We start from the raw sequence: 8,577 nt of genomic DNA, 5'->3' as shown, positions 1-8,577 counted from the left end.
TATTCCTGGACCCATGAAGTTGGTGCTTGGTAGCTGGGGAAAGTAACTGACAACTGCAGTGTGCCATTGGGCCCTCCTGATTATTTGTGCTCTGATTTCTAGTGGGTTATCTTTGGAGACCATTCACATGGGACAAAAATGGCTTCACAGCTCACGTTCTTTAAGAGGGACCCTTATGTGTACCTTTTCCTAGCCTGCCTTGTCACTAGTCTTATACCTTCTATATCCTTGACCATCCAGCAAAACTGTCAGCAAGTATTCATGAATCAGTATATGTATTTTGTCCATCTTTCACTCCAGACTCAAAGGACCATCAAATATACAGATTGAGGTTTTGCCTCAGGGAAGGGTCTCCATTAGTACAGTAGTTCTGGTTGTTGGTCAGTGGACTATTTGCTCTAGTGAGTGGTATTAACATATTACGTAGACACATTTGTAAACCAGGCTTTGTCTCAGGTACATACATAGAGATAGGGAATATCCTATGAAGCCAGAGACATAGATGAAGGGAAGGGAAGTAGTGTGCATGCAGTCTGTTGAAACAGATGTTGCTATTTGCTCATTTTTTTAAAAAAAGATTTATTTTATTTATTTGAAAGAGTTACAGAGAGAGGTAGAGAGGGGGAGAGGTCTTCCATCCACTGGTTCACTCCCCATTTGGCCACAATGGTCGGAGTTGTGCCAATCTGAAGTCAGGAGCCAGGAGCTTCTTCCGAGTCTCCCACATGGGTGCAGAGACCCAGGGATTTGGGCCATCTTCCTGTTTCCCAGGCTGTAGCAGAGAGCTGGATTGGAAGAGGAGCAGCCCGGACTAGAAACAGTGCCCATATGGGATGCTGGCGCTTCAGGCCAGGGCTTTAACCTGCTATGCCACAGCACCAACCCCTGCTCATACAATTTACTTGTACTCACTGGAACTGCCTGAACTCAATATCTTATATGAACTTCCATTTTATGCTAATTTGCTGCCACAGGTCCCCAAATTTAAGGCTTAATTGGGATCAGATAATCTGCAGTTCATAGTAGGATTCTCATGCAGCTTGGTCACTTGATGTCTCGTAGTTGGTCAGTCTTTGCTGTGGATCTATTTGCAAATTGTTTCTTCACCTTACTTGAGAGAGGACTCCTATTTGTTGGTTCACTCTCCAAATGCCCACAATAGTGGAGGCTAGGTTTAGGTCAGCCTGGGGGCTTGGACTGTGATCTAGGTCTTGTGTGAACAGCAGTCACCCAGTTACTTGACCTATCACTAATGCCTCCCAGGGTCTATGCTGGAAAAAGTTGGAGTTGGGAACCAGAACTTGGAATCAAACCAAGATGCATTCCATTGTGGGATGCAGGTATTTCAACCATTTGGCTAAATACTCCTATAGGATGTTTCTTAAACATGGAGTTGTTTCCTACAGAAGAGTGCTTAACCCGCTGAAGATCTGTCTTGTGGATCTTATATTGGTGCTTACTAGAGGCTCCTGACATACTCCTTCCTATGGATACTTTGAGTATCATTGCATCTACTCATTTTGGCTAAGTACTTGAGATGGTGATACTGCAGTCTGAATTTGATATAGAGCATTTGATGTAAGACAGTTGAAGCTGAAAGTCTTGTAAATCTGTAAAGGAGTTAAGGCACATTGAAATATGTATGTTCAAGAATCTAAGGGATCTACAGAGTTGTGCCTTGCTTTTGGGAACTGGTTGTGTGAGGTGTGGCATCTAGCAATGAAAGTTGGGGGTGGTGTCTGGACATGAACTGAACACTGAACCTCCAGAAGATATTTTGAGTTGGCAGCTCTTGAATTAATTTTTTTTTTTGACAGGCAAAGTTAGACAGTGAGAGAGAGAGAGAAAGGTCTTCCTTTTCCATTGGTTCATCCCCCAAATGGTTGCTACGGCCGGCGTGCTGCGCCGACCCGAAGCCAGGAGCCAGGTGCTTCCTCCTGGTCTCCCATGCGGGTGCAGGGTCCAAGCACTGAGCCATCCTCCACTGCCTTCCTGGGCCACAGCAGAGAGCTGGACTGGAAGAGGAGCAACCGAGACAGAACCATGCCCCTACCGGGACTAGAACCCGGAGTGCCGGCGCTGCAGGTGGAGGATTAGCCTAGTGAGCCGAGTGCTGGCCTTGAATTAATTTTTAAATATGTGTATATCTTGAAGTATCCTATTTCTAGCACATGGGGTCCAGTCCATAAAATAACGTGGTAGACCATTTTGATGTTTTGTGCAGTGTCAAGACCACAGAGTGTTCATATAAACTTATGAGAATCCACAATAGTTCCTCAAGATAAATGTGACCTCCGACAGTCCTAAGTGGTCAGTGAATGATGCCTGATTGTCTCCTGTGGTGACTTAAGTCAGGTGTTTTTTTTTTTTTAAGATTTATTTATTTATTTGAAAGTCTGAGTTACACAGAGAGAGGAGAGGCAGACAGAGAGGTCTTCCGTCTGATGGTTCACTCCCCAGATGGCTGCAATGGCAGGAGCTGCGCCGATCCGAAGCCAGGAGCCAGAAGCTTCCTCTGGATCTCCCACATGGGTGCAGGGGCCCAAACACTTGGGCCATCTTCCACTGCTTTCCCAGGCCATAGCAGAGAGCTGGATTGAAGAGGAGCAGCCGGGACTAGGATCAGCGCCCATATGGGATGCTGGCGCTTCAGGCCAGGGCGTTAACCCGCTGCGCCACTGTGCCGGCCTCTTTAAGTCAGGTTTTTGGCCCCCAGATGTGTGACTTCTCGTTACATAAATCAAGTGATATTCCAGCACTCAGGTTGGCAAACTATGGCTCACAACAGGTATCTGAGCCTTTCTTGGTTTGTTTTCTATTGCTGTAACAACAAAACAAAACAAAACAAAAAACAAACAAACAAAAAAAAAACAGTTTAGCTCACACAGTTTGGGAGGCTGAAAGTCTAAGATCAAACATACCCATCAGTTTGACCTCTGGGAAGGGTGCCGTGGCAGATGTATCATGGTAGGAGTGCATCCAAAAAGATGGCAAAGTGGGAAACTATCAAGAATCATAGACCAGATTTGCTCATTTTATAACACTTTTCCTCTCTAGGGTACTAACAGGTCCTGCAAGAACTACATCAGTCTCTTCTGAAGATGGTGTCCCCAATGACACCTACTAGGCTGAGTTTTTAAAAAGAATTATTTAATGGAAAGAATAACAGAGGGATCTTCCATCTGCTGATTAACTCCCCAATTGGCTGCAATGCCCAGGGCTGGACCAGATCAAAGCTAGGAGCCAGGAGCTTCTTCCAGGTCTCCCATATGGGTGGCAGGGGCCCAGGCACTTGGGCCATTTTTGGCTGCTTTCCCAGGCACATTAGTAGGGAGCTGGATCAGAAGTGGAGTTCTTATCAATGGTTCTTATGATCCCCACTGAAATGGAATTCATCTCAATGATCTTCCCTACAGTCGTAAGTGATGTATAAAGGAGAATAACTACAGAGCTTTTCTTCACTTAACTATTTGTGTAGAATGTCTAATGGGTGGCCCTTACATAGGTTAGGGAAGAGGGTGTGCAGATTACAGATAATCAATTCTGTGAAACATTCCTAGATTTCATTTAAAAAAATTATTTGAAATGCAGAGTTATGCAGAGGCATAGAGAGAGAGAGGGAGGAAGGGAGAGGGAGGGAGGGAGAGAGGTGGGGGGGTCTTCCTTCTGCTGGTTCACTCCCTAAATGGCCACACGGCTACAGCTGGGCTGATCTGAAGCCAGGAGCTTTTTCTGGGTCTCCCATGTGGGTTCAGGGAACCAAGGAGTTGGGCCATATTCTACCCTCCTTGGTCTGAAACCCTTAGGATTCATTCTCATACATGTGCCCTGTTTTTCTTATGGGAGTTGGTGTTATTTTATCATGTGAGGTTTTTTCTGTAGCATTATAGTGTGCAAGGTCACTTCAAAGCGTTTGTGGGAAATGGAATTGCATGACAAGTTTTAGTTGCAAAAAATTTTGAAATTCAAGCAGTTTTTTCATAATACACTTTTCCATGATTTAAAAAAAAATTATTTGAAAGGGGGAGTTACAGAGTCAGATCTTCCATCTGCTGGTTTGCTCCCTAAACGGCTGCAACAGCCATGGCTGGGCCAGGCTGAAGCCAGGACGCAGGAGCTTCTGGGACTACCATGTGGGTGGCAAGGGCCCAAGCACTTGGACCATCTTCCATTGCTTTTCCAGGCTTGTTAGCAAGGAGTTGGATGGGAAGTGGAGCAGCTGGGACACAATCCAGTGTGGGTGGATGCTTAACTCGCTGTGCCACAATGCTGGCCCCACCGTGGGATCTTTTGAGGACTGCTCATATACATGGGTTTCAAATATCAGCATGTCCCTGGATGTTGCACTAGACAAGAACAGATAGTTGTAGTGGGTTTTTAGGAGAATGTTCATTCCCTTCCAAGTTAACTGTCCTAAATTCTGTGAGGTTATCCCAGAATTTTCAAATAGAGAACATTTATCAGAAACCAAAGGCAAGCTGCTTCTCTGGTAAGGGAGGCTCAGACTTTCTTTGGTCTTGAGGTTGTGAGCATCCAAGTTCAACTAGATGCTCCTATTCAGGTTTTTACACACTCATTCTCTGCTTACATTGTGAAGAATGCAAAGCTTCCAGTGAGCATCCCATGGAACAAGCTTAAGGCTCCTGCTCAGGTGACCAGATGTGCCAGTGTGATAGGCCTGGGATCTACTACACATTTTTGTCGCCTTCCTCTCACACTGACCTCCTTAACATTAAACTCAAATCCACCCGTGAAATTGCTAAGCTTTTGCTTCTGTGCTGCCTCCATACCCCCTATAATGATACATGCCCAGGGAGCCTGCTGCTTGGTGCTTCCTGCATTATGGTTCCCTGGTCATGCCACTCGACCTCCTCTAAGACCCATGAGTGTAATTCCCCTAATTTCATATGCCTCTCCAAATATCATTTCCATGACCATATTTGGGAGTGATCTTGATAGATCCCAGAAAGAGGATATATACTGCCCTATGTATTATGCAGTTGGCAAAGAGTTGAGATCATTCTAGACTGGGGGAACAAACTCCCTCGGAGAAACACTTTGATACCTTGGCTTTCTAACTTGGTACCTGTTGTTTCTTCTGCCGGGGAAGGCTGTCTTTTTGGCATTTATGTTTGGCCTCTTTATGTTGCCTCTTGCAAATGTTACCAAGAGTCTTCATCCTAAGGTTCAGATCTTACACCAGTCTCAACAGTGCCCTTTAGGACACTGCTTACCAACCAGGATTCTGGCAAAATGCGGTAATTACCCCGTGGCTGTCAAGGATTTGGAGTCATGGGTTATCCTATGGATGGAGGCACCCCAGAGAAATTGAGACATCTTGCACCTGTCCCCTCTCCTCTTATTAACCAGAAACCCAAACCAATGGCCTAGGTCTCAGGCAGCTACAAGCATGATTCAGAAATATGATTGGGGAGGAAAAAGACAAATGCCAGTTAGAGGAAAGATAATGGTAGCTACAGATTAGTTATTGCTCTGAAAGCAAGCTCCTGGGTGCCAGGAGAGGAAATATAAGGGAATTGAATAGCATAATGAAATTTATTGCAAATGATATAAATATTGTTTAAATTTTAAATAACTTGGAAGAAATTTCTATCATTGGGTCCTATTGGAAATCCATAGTATATATACTAAGTGTATAACAAAAGAAAAAAAGCATTATTTGATTATTATACTTATATAGGAGCCAGGAGCCTGAAACTCCAGCCAGGTCTCCCACATGGGTGGCAGGGGCACAAGTATTTGGTCCATCTGCTGCTGCTTACCCATGTGCATTAGCAAGAAGCTGGATGGGAAGGAAGTAGCTAGGACTCAAACCAGCACTGCAGTATGGGATGCTGGTATTACAGGGGGCAGTTTAGCTTACTGTGCCTCAAAGCAAGCTCACCCAGAAATTATTTTTAAAAATAAATTCCTTGTGCTATGTAATAAATATTTTGTATACCAAATGTTGAAAAGTTAAAATGTCAAAATAGGTATTTATAGAGGCTTAAAACACATTTGGTTATTTATATGAACTTTTTAAAGATTTGTTTATTTGAAAGGCAGAAATCATGGCCACAATGGTCAGGGCTGTCCCAGGCTAAAGCTAGTAGCCAAGAACTTTACCCAGGTCTCCTATGTGGGTGCGGGGGCCCAAGCTCTTGGGCTAGCCTCTGCTACTTTCCCAGGCACTCAAGCAGGGAGCTGGATCAGAAGTGGAGCAGCTGAGACTCAACCCAGGGACCATATGGGATGCTGGCATTGCAGGCGGCAGTTTAACTTGCTATGCCACAACACTCTCCCCCCACCCCATATGAACTTCTTAATAAGATGACATTGCAGGCCGGCGCCGCGGCTCAATAGGTTAATCCTCTGCCTGCAGCGCCGGCACCCCGGATTCTAGTCCCAGTTGGGGCACCGGATTCTGTCCCTGTTGCCCCTCTTCCAGGCCAGCTCTCTGCTGTGGCCCGGGAGTGCAGTGGAGGATGGCCCAAGTGCTTGGGCCCTGCATCCCACGGGAGACCAGGAGAAGCACCTGGCTCCTGCCATCGGATCAGCGCGGTGCGCTGGCCGCAGCGGCCATTGGGGGGTGAACCAACAGAAAAGGAAGACCTTTCTCTCTGTCTCTCTCTCTCTCACTGTCCGCTCTGCCTGTCAAAAAAAAAAAAAAAAGATGGCATTGCATCATGCTTAAATATAAATGTGTTAAATTTGCAAAGATTAATCACTGCAAACCATATCAAGCATGAATATTTGTGAAAACTTAGAACCATTACTTAATATAGTATGCCTGCTATCAGTCTTATTTCACAAGGTTTTATGGGTGGTTCTGAACTTATGGTATGATCTGAGGAAAACAAATATGGGGTTCTAGATAGTTGTTGGAAAATGGAATTATAATGTTATTTTTTACAATTTTTGAAATGTTTGTTTTGTTATTTTCATCATCTTAAAAGGCAGGACGAGAGAGAGAGAGAGAGAGAGAGAGAGAGAGAGAGAGAGAGAGAGAGAGAGATTTTCTTTTTAAAAAAGGATTTAAGGGGGCCGGCGCTGTGGTGTAGCAGGTAAAGCCATCACCTGCAGTGCCAGCATGGTATATGGGCACCAGTTCTAGTCCTGTCTGTTCCACTAATGATCCAGCTCTCTGCTACGGCCTGGGAAAGCAGTAGAAGATGGCCCAAGCGCTTGGGCCCCTGCACCCATGTGGGAGACCTGGAAGAGCTCCTGGCTCCTGGCTTCAGATCAGCGCAGCTCTGGCTGTTGCAGCCATTTGGGAAGTGAAGCAGTGGATGGAAGCCCCCCAGCCCTGCACTGTGTCTGCCTCTGTGTAACTCTGGCTTTCAAATAAACCATACTTTCCACTTTTCTTTTTTAGATGAGCTTTATGTAAATATGTTTTCATAATTTGCAATCCCTTCATTTAGAACTGTACAATTTTTTTTTAAATATAGTGTGCTATGCAACAATCACAATTTTAGAAACTTTTTCATAACAGCAAAAGAATATTTTGGATGTCAAACCCTTCCCTTCTCCCATTAACTTAACTTCTTAACTTCTTGGGCCATCTTCTACTGCTTTTCCAGGCCATAGCAGGGAGCTGGAAGGGAAGTGGGGCAGTCGGGACTGGAACAGCACTCATACGGGATGCTGACACTGCAGGTGGTGGCTTTACCTGCTACACCACAGCGCCGGCCCCACAGTGTTTTGAAATACTCTCCAAGGGACATAGTCAGATGGCAGCCAAAATTCACTGAAACGTGACTGCTGTGATTGGCTGAGACTCAGTGCTTGTTTATAAGGGTATACTCTTAGGTTACAATTTGTTTACCCTTCAAGATGTGCTATAGTTCATTATGTACATGACAAAATATGTTGGTATAATGGCGTTCAAAATAATTTTTTTTAACTTCACCCTGACCATCTACTAAAAACCACAGCAAAAATGATTACCAGGAAAACTTTTATCTTTTTTTTTTTTTTTGACAGGCAGAGTTACCAAGAAAACTTTAAAACCATTCTTGCCTAAGTGAAAAATGCCTGTTATCAGTGCTATTTTATAATGCCAAATGGGAGGCCGTGGACTTAATCCCATAAATAAATACAAACTCATATTTGAAGAAGAAAAAATATTGAAAACTTAAAAAAAGGATCCGTGCATTCGAATAACAAGGACCCAATTACTAGTTTTTTCTGATGTTCACATTAATAAAAAGAGGAAATAACTACAAAGTGGACAACTGAATAAAGAATATAGACCATTTCAGGGGTTGGCGTTTGTCAAAGGCGCCAATCAGTGTAAGGCTGTAGGAACAGGTGTAAGAGCGGGTAGGTGGACACGGTCTCGCGAGCATCTCCAGCCCGGGCCTGGACCCCGGTCCCACCTCCAGCCCCGCCCAGGGCCCCGCCCCTGCCCGTAGCCCCGCCCACAGGCCTGGATCTGACCCCAGCCCGAGGCCCGGAGCCCGCCCACCCAGAACGAAGGCGGAAGCGGAAGTGAGGTCACGGCCCTGCGCCGTCTCTTCCGGCCGCGTCTCCGCCCAGTGGGTGGTTGTCGGCCTTCCCCGCGTGGAGGCGCCG

This window comes from Lepus europaeus, chromosome 20, assembly GCF_033115175.1.
Source record: "Lepus europaeus isolate LE1 chromosome 20, mLepTim1.pri, whole genome shotgun sequence".
Lineage (NCBI taxonomy): Eukaryota > Metazoa > Chordata > Mammalia > Lagomorpha > Leporidae > Lepus > Lepus europaeus.
The sequence above is the reverse complement of the archived record's forward strand: the minus strand, read 5'-3'. Positions refer to the sequence as shown.